The following is a 23,834-nucleotide window of genomic DNA, read 5'->3' on the forward strand; positions in this document are numbered from 1 at the left end:
ATTTATATATATATATAAATATATATATATAATATAGTATATAGTATATAGAAATTACAAAAAAAGGAAACTTAGCAATTGCTTGGACAGACAGTAATTTCTTATTCAGTATTGCTGTGTGTATGCATGTACAATTCTGCCTTTTCATTACTATGTGTCAATTTTATAATAAATAATGGGTAAAACAATACAGTAATAAAAAGAGAAATATGAAACTTTAGACTTTTTTTGTCTGTTGTCCCATGATTGTGTGTGAAGAAGTTGAAAAAATACAGGATTATTCATCCAAGCTGTGCCCAAAGCGTACAAGAACTAAGTAACATGGGTTTAATCGATGTTTGTTTTCAACCATAGTGACAAGGAAAATTGAAGAGGTAGGATAGAAAATGTTTCTTGTTTTTTATCTGAACGGACAGAACTCTTACCAGGAATGTGATTTTCATTTGGGAAAAAATCACACATTGTAATGCGTATCTGCAGGGTACAAAGAAACCTGTTGAATACAGCTGGGTTGGATACAATTTTGAAGGGCTTTCGCACCAAATTAGTTAACTTAGTGATGGCAAGATCTAATGTTCTGACAAATGATTTTGAGTGAACATCTAAAACAATAATTCTAACGGTGTATGGCCAGCTTTGCAGGGATTCACTCATATGTTTACTATATGAAGTAGAAAGATTCCACAAGTCAATTGTTACAGTGTACTTTAATGCTACAGCCATCTTGAAGAATTGTTTGCATTGTCTAAGCTCAAAGCAATGTCTACAACACAGTGATCTTGGCTAATAAGTGACACATTCACTGTAACATCTGACAGATAAGATAGCAATGTCTTATGTAGCAGAATGTAGTTATTTGATGCCACCTTGTGGTTATATATAAGCTTACATACTTAATGTATAATCTTAATTTAAGAAAACCATGTAGTGAGACAAAATGGAGGTTGTGAGACTCATCTTTTGAATAAGCAAGTTGCCTGGCTATCACACTGTCATAATGGGTGAAGTGCTTTCTACAGCACTAACCTGGAATAAGTATACAGATCAAAGTTTCTGACTTCAACCTGCATGCTTGTTCCAGGTCAGAGACAGCCAAGCAACAAGTGTTCTGAGAAGGAGTCCACTCCCCCCCCCCTTCCCATTTACCCCAGAACAGGGTTCTTTTTATATTTTATTGTGCCCCCCTGTAAGAAAAACACATTTTGTCCTATATGTTTGTAATCACTGCCACTGGAATTGGCACCTCTGTTTCACAAAAGCTGTCTTAGCTCCTTTGAATTATTACCATAAAAACCTAGGTTTAGGTTATATTAAATTCTAGGCCTAGTTTTAGGGGTGTGCCTGTCAGGCTGGGGGGCAGTACAGCATCAGGCAAGCAGCCTGGCTTGGTTCTTGTTAGTTCTCCTACTAGGCCTCCAACTTCCTCTGCTGCTGTGGTTGTTCATTTGCTGATGGTTCCTCCTCTACTGCTAACTCCCCTTGATCCTTCTGCTATATAATATAATGTATACCACTGTATATGAATATATAATGTATATGTATGTATATGTATGAATATATATGTATATGAAATTTAATCCAACCAGAATATAAACAAGATTATGAGGAGGCACCTGATTTTGCTTATAGTATAGTCATGGGAGGAACCAATCACTCCCTGTTACTACATGTCATCAAAAATAAAATTTTATTTACATGGAAAACCACCGTTTAACCATTTCAAATACATATTTTACCAATACCTGAGCCTATTTTCAATTTTTGTGGTTCCGTTTTTAATATGCAATGTGATATAGCTTTATGCAGGATTAAAATAAGTGTTTCAAAAAATGATATTTTACTTAAAGTAGTGCTATGGAGAGAGGTGTCACCTGCTTGCTTCTTGTATTGCATGGGCACTTCAGTGGCAAGGTCTCTTTATCATAGCTGCAGGCTCTGTTTCTGACCACAATGGAGTCTCACTACTATAACAGGGGTGTTTTTGGTTTTGCCATGCTTTTTTGCATGCCTGTAATATACAAAAAATTAAAAACACATCTGGGAGAGTGCAACTCCCTTGTAATTACCACAGTGGGCACGCATACCCACACATATAACCTTCCTTTCAGTTCTTCCATTAAATCATCCCAAACAGTTATTGCCTTTTGTATCATGTGCCCCTACTACTAGATTGTAAGCTGTCACGAGCAGGGCCCTCCTACCTTCTTTAATGAAATTGTATTGTTAACTGTATTGTAATGCTGTGAAACTGTGTGCACTATATAAATCATGTATAATAATAACAATACCTGGGAACTTAAAGCAGAACAAAAATAACATTAAAAATAGATTATTGTTATTATTATATTATTATATAGGATTTATATAGCGTCAACAGTAAAAGATTCAATTATAAAAAAACTATTTTTCTGCAATATTTACCTTTAACGTTTTCTCCTACGGTATTTTTTTCTGTCAATAGATGTCCACAGTCTGATGGCCAGCATCTTTCAACCCACTTACTCTCAGAACAAAGATCGCACGAACAGCGCTCTCGGATTGAACCTGGAGAGGTGAATTATGTAACCCTAACTAGCATGCAGCCCTGGGAAACAGGAGGAGTGCCTGTGATTGTGGAAGTCAAAACACAAAACACGAGGGCGCAAAACTAAGTTAGCTGACTGACTGGACCGAACATATCAGGGAAGGTGACAGAAAAAAATATGTATATGTATATATAAAATATAATGCACTTACTTGTGTGGGGCTGAGGACCAGATGAGAACCGGCCTGTGAGGAGGATCAGGATGTCCAAGATGTAAGTTCAATGGAGGCTGATGTGTTGGCTGAGGGTGCCCATCCCAAGGGGGAGAAAGAGAGAGGGAAGGTGGACGGGGGGTGGATGGCGGAACAGGGATTTGGTCCGTCTCCCTGCTACTGAAATGGAATGTTTGAGCAGTGTGCAAGAATGAGGTCTGGCTGTGCTGCTGTGGCTGCAGCTGTAGATGGTGCGGCTCAGTCTGTGTGTGGACCGATGCTTAGCGGTGTGCCCGAGCCGTAATAATGGCAATAGGAGGGAGCCGGCAGGGAAGCCAGCAGGGTGACAAGTGATCGGGTCGGTGACTGTCGTGGGTGGAAGGTCAGGAGCAACGCGTTTCGAGGAATGACACTTCTTTCTCAAGCTCAAGAGGAACCGTCAACTCTGGACAACTCTGAGCCAAGGTTGTCCAGGACCTTCCCAAGCCTGTGACTTCATCTCTCTGTTACTCTGCTTTCTCTTCCTATCAGCATGCCTCTTGTCAGCACTTGAACTGATTGACTCATTGTACTGCTTCTTCCTCTCACACTCTAGCTCTCCTGCACTGAGACTGCTGATACCAGGTCAAATTCATACTTACACAGCTTGCATTTGAAAAAAAACATTTTTACAAATGTAATAATGATTGCAAAGCTGCATTCATTTGTGTCCTTTATATCTACCTAGAGTTCACCTTTAGAACTAGTCAGTGAAGTCCCTAGGAGACGTATAAATCTATTACATAAGCTTGCCAGGGTCTACAAGACTCAGATATTTATTTATTTTTTGTAACGTTGTTTAATAAATGTTTTATATCCTTGTTTTATAATGCATTACACAGATGTCACTGAGATTGAAGTAGCTGGTGCAAAATCTGTTTGAATTGTGGCGAGGGATGGGATATATAGGAGATGCCTATGAACATAATTTTTTGTCAAGAAACATGAAGACAAAAGGCTGAAGGATAAGTAAGTTCATTCAGCAAAAGAGGAAACAAATCTATAGATCTATATAAAATAAACCTTATGGTTGGTTTGCTGTTTTAAGGCTACATTCAAAAGGAATGATCTGGGATTTCTGTGGCAAGAGCCAACAGATTCCCGCAACAGGAATGCCAGGTGTCCCCATTTAGATGTGACTGCTTGTACCTATTGAAGTAAAGGACAGGGTGACAGCGGCCCCATTGGTCAGCAGCAGTTTACATGTGATTGTACATGGTATGATGACATGTGGTTTGGAATAGTTAATTGTCCATGGAAGCAGGATAGATGCATCCAGCGACAATCACCTATCCCAAACCGTATGTAACCATACCACGTACAATTACATGTGGACTGCCCCTGAGAGAAGCGACTGCTGTCACCCTCTCATTAACGTTAATGGATACAGCGGCCACAGCTGAATGGAGACATCTGGCATTCCTACCGTAGGAATCCGTAGGTCCTTGCCACAGGAATCCCAGAACGCAGCATACGTCCCTGTGTAACTGGGGCCTTACTCTTTTGGGACAAAATAAACATTAAATATCATGTATTTTAAAATCCCTCAGTAGGGCTAGACAGATTACATTTTCAGATAGTTAGAGAGTTCAGCACTTTATGATTCTTAGTTCTTATACTTCATGAGTCTTCAATGAGTATATATTGGCTGCAATATACCAGTAAATTAGTAGTAAGGTAAACATGCAGATGTGTAACTGTTCCCTGTGGCCAGAAAGAAACATAAAGTGTATCATTTGTGTTTTGGTGCCCTCCCTTAGACTGATATTGTAGAACCTAGGTAGTCCTGTCTTTTGTAACTCGTGTCTTGAGATTAATATATCCAGGAAAGGACTATTGTTATGACCTGATGTATGTGTTCTACTTTATCTTACAACTAATATGTATACCTTTTTTTAATAGTTGAACTCCAAGCAAATATTTAAATTCACAGATGAACTACATATGAGCGATTTGTTTTGCCTGTTACAGCATTTGTTTTTTCTGTCCATCAAGTAAGTTCTGAAATTTACACAGCTCCAGCAGCGGCGCCAGGGTGGATGACATCTGCCGCACATGCGTTATGATGTCAGTGGTGTGATATCATCACGCCTGCATGGTGATGTACTTCACTGCCGGCCATCTTGGTGATGGACACCGACAAAAAGAGGAGAGGATATTGACCCGGTGGGATCAAGTATGCCGCTGGGTCCCCTCGGTCCATGACCCAGTGCCTGTCTTTTAACAGGGGGTGACATTAAAATGACTGTCAGTCATTTCGGTGTCACCCCCTCTGATGCCACTGCACAGCTCTACACCAGTGTATAGCCCTGTCTGGTACGGGAGGAGACCTGATCTTTTTCTTGCTGCAGTACAGTAACACTTACAGGTCTCCACCCCACCGCCACCCTGTGACTGGACAGTAAAAAGAAAAAGTAACATGCTAATAAGCTTATCTCACTGTCACTCTCTCTGTGCTCTCACCTCCTATCAGCATACTCCTTGTGCTGCATCTCCCTCTCTCTGTGTAAGCTCTGCACCACAGAAATTGCTAATATCAAGTCAAATTTAGTTACTCACACTGCTTGTATTAAAAAAAAAATACATTTAGGAATGTATTAATGATCTGCTGTGGCGATGCCCGAAGCTGAAACGATATTGGCAGGAAATAGTAGACATAATAAATACAGCCTTTGGAGTTCATATTTCTAATAATCCCATGTTATGTATCCTGGGTATTTTTGGACCCATAAAGGTGGAATATTACACAAAGGTGGCAATAACGAGGGCTATATTTGTAGCCCGGCGTAGTATAGCCCTTAGGTGGATTTCAGCAGCACCTCCCACAGTAGAGGAATGGAAGAAAGAACTAGATAAAGTGGTTGGATTTGAGGGAATTATGTTCAAGCACAGAGGTACTATGGACAAATATGGTAAAATGTGGGATAAGTGGATTGAATATGGTAAAGGACCTTGGGTATAATATCTCTCGTATAATATCTCTCCTATTTATTATTGGTACTCTGAAGAGTAATGTGGCTTAAGAAATATGGTATGTTGAGAGGACAATTAATTTTATAAGGAGAGGTGTGGTTGTTTTTTTTTTTGTTTTTTTTTTAGTATGTATTGTTATCTGTTTTGTATTGCTGTTTTAATATGTAATTATGGATGTATACGTTTGTATTATGTATTGTATTATTAAAATAAAAAAAGTATTGAATTAAAAAACAAAAAAATGATTACAAAGCTGCCTTAATGTGTGTCTTTCATATCTGCTTGGAGTTCAGCTTTAAAGCTATCTCCAATCAAAAATTGTGTTTTTATAATACTATCACAAATTATACAATGCAATGAATTTTTCTCTGTGTTTATTTCTCTTTTTGTTAACATGTCTAATATTCTATCAAATAAAATATAAACTACATTTTGAAACTGCACTCAATTACATACATTATTTAGAAACATTTATACACTGTGGTGTTTTTGTCTTGGCAAAAAAAAAAACCCCTTGAAGTTCCACGACTCTGAACATAAATTTGTGATCCCCACATCATGTAAGTATAGTACAGGTCAACTGGTTCACCACTGCGTGAGCAATTTTCCCTAGAAACAACAGCAGAGGAATATCAATTAGAACATACAGTATATGACTAAGTCTGTAAATAGCAAGTATTTGACTTGTATATTATATGCATTATGATCAGTTTGGTAGAGGTGAATCAATTCAGTGGTTGTGAGAAGGGGTTGATGGGATACTGATGTGTAAGACCTTCTCCATATGATTCACTGCCATAAAAATCAGAACCACTGCATCATATGGAAAATTCCTGAAATACATACAGACTGGCTAGAGAGAGCTGGAAGCAATATTTGCTGCAGAGTATTAGTAAAGCAGATCAATATAATGGGGGCATGTAGCTTGGACTTATTATTTTATATGAACCTCATCTCATTCCCGCTGTTCTAGACTATTGGGAGGAGATCCTACATAAGTCTCTTCAGCTAACTGTGAAATGATAGGCTCTGTACTGGGCACCAATCCATTACAATAACTTATCTTCCATTTCTACAGGGTATCTTGGGAGCCCTCGAAATATGCCACTTCGTGTGGTGGAATATAGAGGCACCAAGGTACACCTTCAACACATCCCATAATAAAATATTTTCTCTTAGATGAGGCCCCATATTGCATTGCGGAATGTGGTGACCACACACACACATATATACAGCATATGTATTATTTATTGTTTTACCTGCTAAAGGATATACTGTGTATATTATTTACTGTTTCATCTGCCAAAAGATTTGTAATTCTGTAAAGCCAATCTGGTGATCTACACACATTTTTCACACTGCATAGCCAGGCAAGTGACACATAACTCCTGGCTAAGCAGTTCATCTTACCAGTTAAACAAAACAGCTTTCTATGTGACCTTTGCCTCCAACCTTCTGGTTGGACATTGAAGCAACATTGATATATATATATATATGTGTGTGTATTTAATCATTTCTTTTTACCATGGCTTTAGCTGTTTGTGTGGAGTTCCACTTTAAACTTTATGGGTCCTGGAGGGGCATGTTCACATTAATGCATTGTAACCAGGAAGGAAGACATTAAAAAGGGTTAACCAGTCTTTTAAAAGGCCTCATGCACTTATGTTGGCCATAGATGACAAAAAATAGTGCATGCAGCACTCTACATGAATTCCTTTATAAAGCAATTTTAGGAATCTTTGTGGCATTTTTACTGCCCTAAGATATGCTGGAAACTGTAGGTCGGTTAACCCAGTTTTATATTCAAGGTACTGGTGTCAATAGTAAGTTGGGAACCGATGTCCGCAAGATTAGTGGGATGTCATTTTACTCCTCCCATGTCAATTGTCCCCCCCAGATTCTGAGAAGGCGGGACCTCCACAAATGCTATCCTCCCTGCTCCATCCCACCGGGAGACCAGTAAGCGGCAGCTCGCTCACCATACATAATAGTTATTCCAGCCAAGTCTTGCATACCCCTGTTAAGGTCTATTTATAACTTTGTCTCATGTATACCGTGTATGCTTCACCGCTTTAAACCGTTGAACAAATACATTTGTAAAACTCTGATTACCTTTATGCACTGTTAACCCCCTTCTCATTTCTGTAACGTTTGGAAAACTGATAAATAAAGAATTTATTAAAAAAAATAGTAAGTTGGGTATGTGAAAAGATACAGGATGCTGCTGAGAAAGTCATATGGTCTAAAAGCATTGTCAAGAAAAGCAGAAATTATACTATAAAGCAGTCTAAATGAATTATGATTCTGATTATTGAGCGTTTTTCCACTTTTGTAACACTAAGAGGTTGACTTATCATTTATAATCAAATGGCTCTACTTACTTATTTTATGAGAACATAACATATGCCATGACCCCACAGCCGATAAACCATCCAGCAATCAGTATAGCTGGCATCAAGTAGAGTCGATATTCAGCAATACCTGATAAAATAAGCATATAATAGTGTAAACTTTCACCTAACATGTATTGTTAATAAAGAATTTAGTTATTATACAACTAAGCTGCCCTCTGAGGGGGAGATGTTAAAGGAGAATTATGGAAAGAGTGAAATGTACTGTCACACATCGGCTCTATTGATCGAGAACTGATCAATCACAAACCGCTGATCGCTCAGTTCACAATCCTCTCCCTGCAGAAAGTGGTGACTGTCATTCACTGCTCCCCACAGGAATTTCCACTCTCCCCTCTCCGTTCTTCCAGTGCTGACTAGAGGGAAAGACTGGGGAGGGGATGGGCACACCTGGCTGTGCCTCTGGAGAGGCACAGCCAGCTGTCAACCAGCTGTCAATCTTTCCAGGCTTCTGCGCGGCTCTGCATTGTTAGCATATAGTGGACAATAGACAGCTATTTGCTGAGTTTTGGGTCACATGAGGACATTAGATCCAAAAGAGAACTAGAAGTTCTCTTTAAATGCTATAAATATTTGTTATTTTATGGTTGTCGTTTGTGGCATAATACCCTGCCATGAGTTGACCAGGAAGGTGACATAGATCCTGTGGAGTAAACCTAGGAGGATACTATCTGTGTGCCCTGTATGCCCTTTGTACAAATTTTACAATCCATGATGCAAAAATTCTGGTTGTAGCCTCTTTCCCTTATGACAGTATCTGCCTGCTGGTATGATACAATTATTTTCAAGGATCTAAAGGGTTGCATTCGAGTAGGCTCTAAGAGTTGTAGGTACATCTAACTGGTGTAAATTTTGTAAATGTAAGTTCATCGGAAAGCAGGTAGGACCCACTCTTGCACAATATGAAAGTATGATGCTGCTTTTGGCACAAAGTAAAGCAGTGGACATAATTAAACTTGAAAACAAGATAAAGTACTGCTCAGAGCCTAAGACTTAAAGCTCTGATACTCTTCTTCCTCATGTTGCTGCCTCTAGATAAACTCTCTCTGAAAGTGATATTCCATAGGGAGCACTCTTCTGTAGGAGCACTCAGGAACTCTCAAGATAGCATGTGCGAGACAAGAGACAGATCCCTTGCTGGATGCATCTTTATTACAGCTTTAAAGAACTGTTCTATTAGGCAATATTTGCCCGGTGATAGCTGAAATGGCTGCTACCTGGACCTTCAGAGAGCTTAAGTTAAGGCCCAACTTGAGGCCTACTTGAAAAAAGGCCAGAATGTGAGTAGTGGTAGGAGATGTAAGATTAAAGCCTGGGTCTGCCGCAAAAGTCCTAAATTTGCCCAAATTAGGTAATAGATACTATTAGTAGAGAATTTGTGAGATTTCAGAAGAGTTGTGATCACTAAGGAGGAGTAGCCTAGGGCTACCTTTTCCACTCAACTGCCAGACTCAAAGTGACAGCCTATCTGGATCGGGATGTAGAAATTCTCCTTGAGACAGGAGATGAGGAAATATTGGGAGAGGGACTGGAGGGAAGACACCTAATATGGCAGAATTGCAATAACATTTAGGTAAGGTTCTATGTCAACATGAAGAACCTAATTATGAGGGAAAGTAGGGGAAAGGTACATGCCAGCCTGCAGTTCCATGGACAGGTGAGAGCAGCAATTCCCTCCTCTGAGTGATGTGGAAGATGGGACAGTAATCCGAAGAAACTTTGATTGCCCGGAATTGCGGTAAACACATTGATTTCTGGTCTGCCCCACACTCAAGTGATGTGATTGAAAATATGAGAGTGAAACGACCACTCGTTGTGATCCTGAAACACTGCAGAATGGTGATATCCCTCCATAGATGTACTGCTTTCAGGTCTAGGAGATTTCACTCCGTCCAGGGCATTATGGGTTCCACGTCTTTCAAGAGGATACCTCATTGTTTTTGGAAATAGGAGGCTGCTAACCTGTTGCCCATCTGGAGGATTACTGGCTTCCCTTGAACCCAAGGGATAGAGGGAGCTGCTCTGATTTCCAGGACTTTGGAAACTGTTCATGGGATCATTTGATTGAAGAATGGCATAATCCCCAGCAGACTCATGCATTGAGAAGCAGTATTCCCAGAGGACACAATCGCCTGCTGAACCTTTGTTCTGATAGCAGGAATTTCTGGGGGAGCGAGATAGATAAAGCTGTTGGAGGTGTTAAAGTGGGCTCCCAAGTATATCATCAGCAGGGTGGAGCTGGCTTTTTTTGTATCCAGCTGAGTTAGCATGAGGTTGTTAAAAGTACCTCCCTGGCAATCAGGAGCTGGTTCCAGTCATGGGCTAGCAATAGGATGTCTTCCAAATAGTGATGCCTTGCTCTGGAGGAGTTAAGACTGTAACGGTGAACAGTCTTGAAAAGGAGAAAGACCAAAAGGTAATCTCACAAACTGGAGGCGGATTTGGCCCATTGTAAACCTGAGATATTATTGAAACGTGGGTATGATGGTAATATGTAGATACAAATCTCGCATATCTATGAAAAGCATCCAGTCCCCTCGCTAGAACTAAGATTTGCAGGGCTTCCATTTTTTTTTTTTTGAGATGGATGAAGCGCTTCTGTTTTTTCATTTCTGATTTTTTTCATTCTAACTGGTCTCCAGCTGTTGGACCTTTTTTTATTTATTTTTTATAAGAAACAGCAGAGAGTAAAACCCTTCAAACATTTTTGAAGGCGGGACAGGGATAACAGCCTATTAAGTGGCAACGCTGTCAGATTCTGTCAGAAAATGAATACCTCTGAGGTGAGGTGTAGAGGGAGGCAGGTCAAACATGACAGTTGAGACCACCCAGGTGTCTTCACAATGATCTGCCTAAACCTGCACTTAAAGTTTAGTCTGACCCCTAACTTGCCTGTTTAAACAGAGAGGTGGTAAAAAGGAGTTTGAAGAATCCAGTGAAGCCACAAGTGCTCTCCTAGCCTCTTTTGAATTCTGGTGGGATGATTTTGAGTCCCTGAACCTGGACTGCGCTTTTATGCTTGAGAAGCTTCTCTAATATCTTAGCCTCCTGTCTTAAGGGAGAAAGCCAGACTTTCCTCCAGTGACCCTGGAGATTTTATTGATTTTGTACCCAATAAAGATTTTCAATCAATTTGAATTTTGAACCAGATTTTAGTTAGAGAGCTCTTTTGGCCATGACAGAATTGACCATTAATCTAGATGCACCTAATGGTGTCAATTGCTGCCTCCCTAGCAAAGTCTGTAAGTTTTAGTTCATCTAGGCCTTGAATAATGTCTTCTTTGGGTAAGTCCTGATTGATTTCCAATTCTAAATTTTGTTTTCAGGTTCTGTTAGCCCTGTACAATGAAGTGAGGGTGATAGCAGGCTTACATGCCAACATTTTTAGTAGAACTCCTTTTGCTTTCCCTTACCCAGCTAAGCACATTTTCAACACAGCTGCTTGGAACCTTACCTTTTTATAGTGAGGGGCTTGCACATAAAGCACACATTATTGCATGTTCTGTGCCACCTGGCCTAAGTTCAAAGGCCAGGAAGTGCATCATTGGTTTGCTATGGTAAGAAATGACTGAACATGAAAACATGACGGAAACATGAGTTTGCAGGTCTGCGAACCACACATTAATTTGGGTTTGCTGCAAACTCATGCTCAACCTGAACCCAAAGCTTATCCCTATTGCTAATAAGAGAAAGCCAAAGCTGAATATTTCATAGAGCTGTCCATTTAGAAACCTACTTAACAAGTCTGCAAAATTCAGTATTCTTTAGGTGGCTGACATTAGACAACACTGAAGAGAATAGGGTTTTTTTCCCTTAGTACATGTTAGAAAGCACACAGACCAGAAGATTAATAATTGATTGCTATTGTCTTTTTCTGGTCTACATTCTCTGACGCTTGCACAAAATAAAAGGTAGCTTCCTGAGGTGTTTGATGTGTGCACATCATTACCTTTCAGCACTAGAGCAGGATTTTGGAGATAAAAACATACCAGTCTCTCCAGCTGTCTAAATGTGTACTGACAGTTCAGACAATTAGTAGAATACACTACTTTTAATTGCACTGATTCTTTTCCAATTTAGAATAAAGTAAAGCTGCATGAATTTATATTGATAACACAGATTTAATTGATTCTACAAAACAATGGAAAATCATATTTACATATTGGTCAAACACAATGCTTAAACTAATTGCTAAAGTTAACTGAAGTTTACACATGCACATTTGGACTTTGGACTGATTTTTCCCTATTCCTAAACAAAATCCATTTGAACTATTTGCTTTTTTCTACATAAAACATAGTCACAGGTATGGTCTTATAAAACAAGGCAAAAAACAATGGTGACATGCAGTGCAGTAATACATGCCAACCAGTCTGATTTCATTCTACCGCATCTTAATTAAAAAATTTCATCTGATGGCTTGCTGTGGAATGCTTACTTTGCTGAAAAGGTCTGTCAGTCAAAACAATAGAAAAGCTAGACAATGACATACTAAACGTAATTGCTGTGTTCTTGTGGACTATCTATGATTACTTGACACGTACCGTACATGGGCTTTTTCTCTTTGCTCTTCTATTGTAGTACATTTTGCTGTGTTTTAACAGGGACCACTGAACCTCAACTATATTGAAATACATTCAAATGTACTTATCCAAAGAGGCAACTGAGGTTTAAAATGTAATACATCCTAAACACAAATTGCACTTATTTTCTTACAATCCTGTTAAATAGTGTGCCATCAATTAGCCAAATACCGGTGTTGTAACTACTGTAAGAAGATACAAGATAAATGCTGCTGAACCCCAGTGAAATGTACAATGGATCATACACAAGTGAACAAAGGGAAGAAAGATGAAAAAGAAAAGTTCCAGTCTCCACTTGCCCTATGGGTATAGTAGTCTTGCCACTTACCTGCCCCAGCCATTGTTTTGTCTCCCATTTGTAGTGCTTGGAAGTAAAATCTTTTCTGCCTGCTCTTTCTAAGCAGGTTAAAGCTTTAAATAGAGCTTATCAAGGAATGTATGGCAGCTGCTGGCACTAGCTATGCCAGTTCACTTGCATTATTAATTGACCAAGTCAAGAGCCTGTGGTTAGGTTTCACTTTTGACACAGGATTAGCACTTGATGCTGTATGTACTAACATAGCGCTATATCAATTTAATCCAGACCATTGTTCAAAATAACTACTAAAACTTGTAAGAACCTTGGTGAGCTAAAATAAATTATAGACAAATCAAAATCCAACTCTAATTAAAATGTTTATTAGTTTATTTAAAAAAATATAGCCCTGCAGGTTTTAAAATAAACAATGCAGCTTCCAGTGCAATACTTACCTTCTCTCCAGCGTTGTACCCCACAGGCTAATTGTTCCTCTTCTAAATTGTATATGGTCAGCATTTTTTAACCCACTTCCTGTGAGCCCAGGGAATCAAGGGTTTACACCCTGAGGGCAAATCATTAGGTCACACTGGACTCATGTAGAAAATGACAGCACATCTTTATGCCATGCAGCTCTCTTCAGCATTTTGGACCTACCAACCAGGGCCTGTGACATCCTATAAACTGAATGATGACCGGGGATGGTAGGCTGGAAAAGAGAATGTGGACAAGGTAACATTGGGCAGTAAAAATTTTAATTTACATTTTATTTAAAAGACTGCAATTAAAAAAGAGTCAAAGTTCCATTTTTGTTTTATTTAATAAGGTAGTACAAAGTTCTATGATGATGAGTGAAGTAAAGTAATCAAAAGCACCCAATTAAACAAAGATTGCATACATGTAGTAAAACAAATAATATAAAATATGGTAGTAAAGCCATATAAACTTAAGAAATAAAATAAAATTACCCTAAACCATTACAACTTCACTTTCAGCTTGAAAACACTATTTGATAACACTGTTGAAGGTTGTTTCAATTCATTCCAAGTGTGTTCAACAGGGTTGAGGTCAGGGCTTTGTGCAGTCCAATCAAGTTACCTTCACACCAAAATCATCAAACCTTCCCTTTATTGTTTTGTGCTCAGGGGCACAGTCATGTTGAAAAATGAAAGGGACTTCCCCAAACTGTTGCCACAAGATGGGAAGCACACAATTGTCTAAATTGTTTTTGTATGCTTAAACAGTTCCTGTCACTGGAAACACCTGAGCTCAATAATATTAAGGTATGTCACCATACCTTTTGCCAAATATCTTAACTGTGATGGGCTGGTGGCCACAAATGTTTGGTCATATAGTACAAATTTTTGTTATAATATTCTGCGCTAATCTAATGTGAATATTTAACTGGCTGCTGCCATTTAAATGTGAGAAAAAATACACACACACACACACAAATCTATTATAGAACAATGCTATAGAAAAGAGTGATTTAAAATAAATATAGCGTGCTACAAAAGAAATACAAAAATATGTCCATTAACAAGATATTATATTAAGAGTACCATGAAGAAATGCATAATAATACTGCAAAGTGATCCAATTATCATAGATGTGTCCCAGTGTTTCACTCCACACATCCAAGTGATCAATGAACGAACTTGTAGTGCAAAGCCGTGCTCCTGTATCCACACTTAGTTCTGCTCACCTTCTAATAAGGACTATAACCAAAATATTTTAGTATGGTCACTCATCTCTTCCAACTGTGGGGGCAATGATCAGTGATTCACCAGTGGCAAGATATCTCTCCGCTCCTCTGGTAATATTCTGTTCAGAAAAGAAGGCACATAGTGTAGTCTTGTTTTAAAACCATTTATTCAAAAACAAAAAACCTACTTACATATTAAATCCTACACTGAGTGGCCAGATTATTATGACCACCCCATCAGTACTTCGTTGGGCCACGAAATGACTCCACGAGATGACTTAGTTGGGCCGCCTCGTGACTCCACGAGATGTTGAAAGGTGATGCGAGGAATCTGACACTGCACTGTTGCCCTTCTGTTGTCTTGTACCAGTCTTGCCACTCTCCGTTCTGCCCTAACATTGACTAGTCGCTGACGGCCACAATTCGCACGTTCAGACCCAGATTTTTGGCTGACAGTCCATTATTTAAACACTTTAACAACAGCTGCTCTTGAACATTTAACGAATTCTGCTGTTTTGCTGATACTCGCTCCATGGCTTGAGCACCTACAATCATCCCATGTTCAAAGGCTGTTAAATCACGCTGTTTACTCATATCTTCAGAAAAAAATCACTTCTACTGTTGTGGTAAACAACCTACTTCCCTATTTATAATGGTCTGGTCCTCTACCAACTTCAGCGTGAAATTATAGCTAATTTGCCTACAAACGTCAGGTGGTCATAATAATCTGGCCACTCAGTGTATATTCTGACCCAATCCTGACAGTGATCCACCATCCACACAACCAGAAAAATAAGGAAGCTAGAGCACAGAGTGGCACATCCCTGATGAAGTCTTGATGATGTAACATGTAGGGTGGAGCTCGGCAATGTTATCCCCAGACGTTTGAGGAGAGACTCAATGATGGGGGTTAGCGGTGAGAGCACTAGCTGTTTGGTTACATCGTGAGCTGTCTTCCTTATTTTTCCGGTTGTGTGGACGTTGGTGTGTTTATGCATTAACATTGTATAATGTAGAATTGTATAATGCCTAAGAAAGGATCGTAAGAACTCTCCCAAAAGTTTGCATCGTCAATAACTTAACTTAGAAAATAAAGGGTATCACTTAAATTTAGAATGTTTTACATTATTATAAAAAAATCACAAGTTAAAACATTGTCAGCCTTTTACTACCTCTTTAATGGGAAAGTACAAGATGATAATCGTTATCATCTTGTACTTTCCCATTAAAGTGGTAGTAAAAGGCTGATACTGTTTTAACTTGTGATTTTTTATAATAATGTAAAAAATGTGATACCCTTTATTTTCTAAGCTTAGTTTTCTAAGATAATCGTTATCGTCATCATCGTGATGATGATGATGATTACCTTGCACAACAATATATGCGGGTAATACACAGCAAATTCAAAGTCATTCTCACAATGACATTTCACAGTCACACAACATGGAAACACAGGTGTCAGTTGATGGGGAGGAGGAACTGGTGTTATGCCATCTATGCAAGCATGTGTTCACTTTCAACATCCAAATAATTTTAAGGTACACGCCAGTCAAAACTGAAATGTGAGCCTTTGAATTGTATACAGGGTACACTACCAACTTACGCGGGTTTTCTGTTTATTGTTGCCAGTAATCTGATGTTATGGAAAGACTGCATTTCTAAAGCCAACTACTGAACAATGGCAACATGAATTGAAAAGGAAAAACTGATGTTGGCATTATCTCTTTCCAGATATATAGCTGGAGGCTTGTGATCTGAGTCAGTCCGTGGCTTTGGTATGTAAAGCATCTTAAACATAAACCTGTGCTGCTATAGTTCCTGTCAAGCTGGACGTTTTAAGTGTTCCTGCTCACCTTTGCAGGTTCTTCAGAATGTGCAATGAGTGTAAAATAAATCCAATAGAGAGTAAATGCCCCTCAGGGTAGCTGCAGCAGGCAGACAGACCCCAGAACCCAAGCTCGCAGATCTGGGCCTTTAAATCTCTGACCATTTTTTCAAAAACTTAATAGTTCTCAGTGTCAGCTATTCAACATTACTATTTAATATGGAGTGTTGTACTACATTTATTAAAATTAAAAGACAAAACAGAAATGGGTCACGTTATATATCGAAGAAAATGGTCTCTCTTCTGATTGTAGTCTATTCATTCAGTAAATTACAGTGTAACAAAGAAATATTATTCATTTTATAGCAAGCTGGAAAATGATCTGGTTTAGATATGGATTATTGTAATTTATCGGTAATTTATCGATGCTTGAAATCTATAGTAAAACACAGGCTTACCCAATAAAAATTGCAATTGTCTCCCATGTTAGATTTTAGTTTGATCTTTTTATATGTTGTATATGTGGTATCTTTTCATATGTTGTGAGACATATTGCATTGCAAGACTCTGACAGCCATGGGCATGATTTCCAGAGACAGTATAGGATTTGTAGTTGCCTACCCCTGCTCTAGTGTGTTGCAAGTCACAAAACATCAATCACATCATGACAAGGACCCATTGCTATCCCTTTAAGAATTGCATTTAGTTCCCTTGGTTTTAGACATTTCATTACAAGCTTACATCACCTGTGTTAGTGGTATTGTTATAAAGTAGTCATAGTTTACAACATATATATAATTCTCAACAATTGGCTGCTGTGGCTAATATTTACTTTATCTTTCCTCTCTAGTTTTTCTAGTTACACATAAGCTATATTGGTTTCCCTAATGAATGTGTAATGGCTTTCACAGCACATGAGAAAACTGAAACAGTGTATATATAAAGCATATGATATAACAATTAGATATGTGGTAAAGCAGAAGTGTTCTTTCTCCTAACAACTCACAATCCATTTCCATTTTAGTCTGTCCCAATGTGTCTGTGGCTTGTCCTTCAGCCACACACAGCAAATGGAAATTATTTTCATCACAAGGCTTGTACTGCAAACAATGTCTGCTGACTTTAACAACTGGGAGCGCTGCAGACCATGGTGGCTTTATGTATGCCAAGGTCACTCATAACATTCTTTACTGCTCTCAAAGACCAAAGACTACAAATGATTATATGTGTCCAGCTGTAAAAACAAATCCAGACAAATCACATTGGCTGATTTGGAACGAATTTATTTGCAAATTATGGTGGAAAATTAGTATTTGGTCACCAATTCTGGCTCTCACGGACCTGTACCTTCTTCTTTAAGAGGCTCCTCTGTCCTGCACTCATGACCTGTATCAATGGCACCTGTTTGAACTTGTTATCAGTATAAAAGACACCTGTCCACAACAGTCACACTCCAAACTCCACTATGGTGAAGACCAAAGAGCTGTCGAAGGACACCAGAAACAAAATTGTAGCCCTGCACCAGGCTGGGAAGACTGAATCTGCAATAGGCATTTTAAAGCTGTATTTTCTACACTACTGTATATGTTTTCTACAATGCTTGACATACCAGTCATTCTTTTTTATTTAAGTGGATCTTGCACCCTTAATGCAATGTCGGCTTATTAAATATTATCACCAAGCCAAAATGCCAAAATCCACTGTGAAATAAAAAAACCTGCAGAGGAAAAAAAACGGCCTACCTTACATCTAGCCTCTTCCTGTGCGGACTAGGCGAAAGTGACATCACAGTCCTCATGGCAAGAGTCACAGATTATTATTTATTATTATTATTATTATACAGGATTTATATAGCGCCAACAGTTTGCGCAGCGCTTTACAATATAAGGTAGACATTACAATCACAATACAATTCAAGACAAGATGGTAATGAGGGCCCTGCCCCTGAGGGCTTACAATCTAAAAATGATCTTGTGATATGATGCCCATGCATTGTACTGCAAGATGTTCCCACGAGATTAGGGATGCTCAACATCCGGAAGGATTGTGACATCACCCCTTCCTGTGAAGAAGCTGGGTGTAAGCTAAGTATTTTTTTTCTAATTTTCTCCACTGTTTTTTTTCAACTGGATTTGGGGGTTTGGCATTGGGGACAGGTCAGTAGTTCACAGGCAAACCTTGCACCCCAAAACATTACAGTCTATTATTGATGCAAAATAAGCATATTGCACATTGTCCATAAAATAAGTGCCTGGCAGGTAAATGATGTGTAAAAAGGTGTAAAATATTTAAGAATTAAAGAAGAACTCTGGGCATGTACAAAACTAACCATTGCAGTGTGGCTACCCTCCGCACTGCAAGGGTTAAGTGCTCCTTTAGTCTAGTGTCAAAAATAAAAAGATATACTCAACTGATCCTCTGTCCTGCGGCTGTGACCATTTACCTCTCTCCGCCTCCGCTCTGGCTGCAGAAGGTTCTTCAGCGTGTAAGTGAATGGACATGATGACGCCACAGGTCCTTAGACCATCATAGCCCGGGGGGGAAGAGGCTCTGGACCGTGTTTCCCAAAAAATAAGACCTAACCCGAAAGTAAGACCTAGCACTATCTTTAGAGATTTCTGTAATACCGTAAAATATGTTGTAAACTATAAGACCTACCCCTAAAATAAGACCTAGTTCGTCTTTTGCCTCGGCTTTTACGGTACATCGAAAGCTGCAGCTGAAAACCGCATTTCCCAGCAGGCAGTGAGGTCAGGGGAGGTGAGGGAACTTCTGACTGGTCCGTGCGACGAGGTGGCTCCCTGAACGACATCAGGGAGGAGTGCTCCAGGACAGCTGCAGCCGTTGGGTACTGTGTGATACAGTACATTCCATATCTCTGCTCTGTTTGACACCTGTGTGCCTCAGCCTCCAGAGCATATTTTATCTCTATTATTTAAATTATTGTAGAAAAAAAGTATGTGGAGGGGATGCTCAATGGGGGGGAAAAAAATAAGACATCCCCCGAAAATAAGACCTAGTGTGTTTTGTTTTTTTTTTTTTGGGGGGGGGGGGGGGGGGGGAAAACGGTAGCTAGGACTACAGCTTAGCACAATGAAATGCAATGATATACTGTATATATGCAGTGTAATTGAAACAGCAGAAATAATAAAAATGACACTGGATGTGGCAGCACATTAGTCAGAAGCTAATAATTTCTGTAAATTCAGTTTAAATTTGAAAAGCAGGCAAACAGCTAAATGCACAGAAGAAATACAAGCATTCGAGATGTTTCACCTGCCAAAGGATTTATACATCGGTCCATTTTTTCCTGAGAATGACAAAGCTTTGCCAGACAGCATCAGGTCTGAAAACCTAAGCAATGCAGAGTGGTCTTGTCTCTGTCCCCAGCCTGTGATTGGACATGGAAGAAGAAACAGCAGACTAATGAGTTACTATGTCACTCTGCTCTCATCTCCTGTGAGCAAGTTCCTTGTTGGTACATGCAGCACAACAGATTGGTGCCTTGTGCTCCTTCTTCCTCCCTCAATTTTGAGCTCTGCTGTACAGTGGATTGCAAGAGGCTGATATCAAAATCACATATATACAGTAGCTGATTTTAAAATTACAGTTAATTATGTTAATGAACACATACCTGCATGAATTGGTGTTTCTGCCTTGAGTTCATCTTTAATGTATAAATACCACAAACTTCATTATATGCAAAATACATATACTCTACATACATACTGTATGCAGTGATCCTGGCCCATTCTAAAGCCATTTGTAAATTTAAAAGCATTTTCAATTAAAAAACAAATAAAAAAAAAACAATGGTGAAATCCTCATATCAGATAGGGATCTGACTCAGAGGCCTCTGATATGGTAGGGGGGTACAGGTAATCCCCCAGTATTGGGCCTGGGCCCCATGAGGTCAGCAGGGAGTCTGAACTCAGCATGGGACTTACACAGCTTTGGGCTGGCCCCCGCTAATGTAACAAAAATAGAGATGCTGCTGTGCTGGAAAACTTGATGTTCCAGCACTGTCACCACAATTGAGTTTGCTCAGTCTGGCAAAAGATCAATCTGACAGAACAAACTCAATTTTATGGCAAGACAGGAGGCTTCATATTTTGCATTACTCTCTTTACTGAATCCTCATAGCAGCAAAGAAACATAACAGAAACGGAAATAACCAATAGCAGCACACAGCATGTTATAAAGTCCGCCCACATGAAGATTCGTCCTCTTTTCTTTGCTGCTCCTCATGGCAGGTCAGTGACTCATATGTCTCACATTCCTTTGCCTTATTTTTCTTCCCACTTCAGATTTTGGGTGATTCTACACTTTTCCTATCATCTACTTGTGGTTATCCCCCTCTCCTTCTTATCTCACTATAGTTGATCAGCAATACAGAAACTGCTCCCAGTACCTTTGCTGACATGTGCTCTTCTGCCTCACTTTCCCTGGTCTCTGCCCCCAACCACCCACTCTGCCCGCAGGGCTGTTCCCGTTTCATATCCCAGCCTCAGGGCTGCAATTTTTCATCCGGGCCTTATCACCATTTGCTTGTGGCAAACTCCGACAACCGCGGCCTCAATTTTTGTTGTAGCCGCGTTCTGGCCTGGAGGCAGCCACCTTTCTTTACATTTTGTCGGAGCCGCGGCGGTCCATTTTGTCGGAGCCGCGGCGGCCATTTTGTCGGAGTAATCAGGTTTCTGCTTCTGACCAACACCGGTTCCCTTGGTGGCATTGTGTGTACGGTAATGGCTCAGCATACACCAGGTTGTGAGTTCAAATCAAGTTGTTGCCAGAGCTACAAAACTGAATAACAGCCTTTGAAAAGCTTTTTCTACCTCCTCAGATCTGGGTGAGCCTCAGATTCCTATTGTGCCTGTGCTTTCTGTTGGGTGGATGAGCCCCCCCATATTGCCCTCGTGCTTCGTTGCCTTCTGTTGCTGGGTGAGCCCTAGCTTTTTGATACCATACCTATGCCCTCTATTGTGAATGAGCCCCCCTGCTGTTTTTTCCCCTGTATGTGGAAGTTTTTTGTGCACACTATACTGCTTTTGTATATATATAATATATTTGCCGATTCATACGATATGGCCATGTTTTTGACACTGATCAATCTGCGACAACCTTGATTATACAATAACACTTCCACCTCTATCATGGCAGACCCTGCTAGTTCTCTTGCCATACCCTCGGCTGATATACAGGCTTGGTTTCAGACGGATGTTAATGATGTGCCCAGGTCCGTACTGCCCATTCCTCTAATGCGGAGTCTGACGACTCGTTTATTTCTCAAATGTCTGGGGGCCCTTGTTGGGCAAGCAAACGCCAATGGAAGGGGTCCAAAAAACCAGCGCACATAGGCAAGGGCCATGCCAAACGAGCTAAGTCCCTGCTTTGGCGGGACGCTTGTGTTCGCATCTCCCTCGGGAGAGGCACATCGAATCTCCTCTCAGGAGGATGAGGAACCCAGACTATTCTTGGTAGTGACACAGGTGAGCCCCGAAACATCATGTTTACTGTTACCCAGCAGTAGCCATACATGGACCTGGCGAATGCCTATTGGGTGCTTGATCCTACCGGAGAAACACCCTTTTGACCCCAGATGTATCTGATCACCTAGCTCATCGGAGTTCACTCCTGAGCACCGTATTGCCAAATGCCTGCAGGCTCTGGCTCCATAAGCCCTTGGACAAGGAGGTACGCAATCGCCAAGGTTTTGGCTACGCCCGAATTCAACCAGTCTCTGATCACCTTCATGACTAGGCAGGGTCGTGACCGCAAAAGGGGCTTAGTCAAAGGGCTTAAAGAGTACGTAAGACAAACTGCTTGATGTCTCTAGGCCCATGACAGTCCTTGCTATGGCAGGACATATACTAAACTAGGCACGATACAGAGAAGCTTTGCATGGTCCATGCACAATGATGACACGAAAAATTTGTGAAGCGTTCCATACAGGCCTTTGATCTTACGGATTACATTTGTTGTCACGAGGCACTTCTCTGGATCCACATTTCATTCTGGATTAGGTCCTGCACCTTATCTGCCTGTTTGGCAATGCTAACATGGCTATCTCCATGAACACCGCCGTGCTGCGCATCGATGCCCGACCTGTTCGCTATGGCGCAAAGGAGTTGAGCGCTACAGCAGATGGCGCGCTCTTCCCTTCCCGTTACTCTTCAACTCAGAGGGCGACCTCTTTTTTTCCATCAGCCAGAGGATTCTTTCATGGCAGGGGCTACACTACCCGTGGCAGAGGATGATTGTCTGCCGGTAGGTCCTCTTGCTTACTTTCTTCTCTGCAGATTTACCCGTGGCTGGCTGGCCCGCACCTTCTTCCCCTTGCTGGCGCCTCATCTATCTTTCGGTCCCTGTATGCCCCGCTTCTGGACGTTTTTTCTACCGTTTCTGCTTGCAGTCCAATCTCTGGCAGCTCACCTGCTTCTCCTCCGGTCTGAGCTCTGCTCCCTGGTGCTCGCCAAACTCCTGGTTCCGGTGCTTCCTTTTTTAAATTCCCAGGGCTTCGGATCTATCGTCTACCTGGACGATATTATACTTTCTATGCCAATTCAGACGGACTGCACACTCCAACCTTCGGCTACTTCGTTGGCTGCGGGATTTGGGTTTCATCAACCTCCGAGTCCTCTATCATTCTATCTCAACGGGTGCAGTTGTTTCTCGATTAAGAGATCGATTTGATCCACTCCTTGCTTGGCTTCCCGCTGCCAAGTTGCCGGCATCCAGAGGGAACTCCGGTTGGCACTTCATATCTTCTTCCTCCATTCAGGCCTTTTCCGGGCCTCTTGTTGCCGAGCCATGCAGTGCTTGCTAGTAGGTATCTTCGGACCACTCTGTCTTACGTTCACGTGGTCCCAGGGCTGACAATGTTGGTGTCAAACTTACGTGGTACCCTCGACACATGGACGCTTGGAATGAGCTGGCGCTTTTGGTACTAAGCCTGCTTTCGTTCTGGAATCTGACGCCAGCCGGTGGAGCTGGGGTGCGACCAGTGTGGATTGGCCACGGGAGGACGCTGGACACCAATAGTGTTTCGTACACATCAACTGCTTGGTGTTTCTAGCTGGCTCTTTGCTGTCTGAATATTTTCAGAGCCTCTCCCATTCTTTTTTCATTGTCTTCTTGTCTGCTTTCACGGGGTCTGCCTTCCAGCAGTGAGCTTCCTTCTTCCCAGCTCTGCTGGGGTTCTCAAGCGCTGACCCTCTCCTCCTTTCCTTGGAGCTCCCTTCTCTTTCAAGACTGGTGACATTGGAAC

This window comes from Nanorana parkeri, unplaced genomic scaffold, assembly GCF_000935625.1.
Source record: "Nanorana parkeri isolate BGI_ZX_2015 unplaced genomic scaffold, ASM93562v1 scaffold263, whole genome shotgun sequence".
NCBI lineage: Eukaryota > Metazoa > Chordata > Amphibia > Anura > Dicroglossidae > Nanorana > Nanorana parkeri.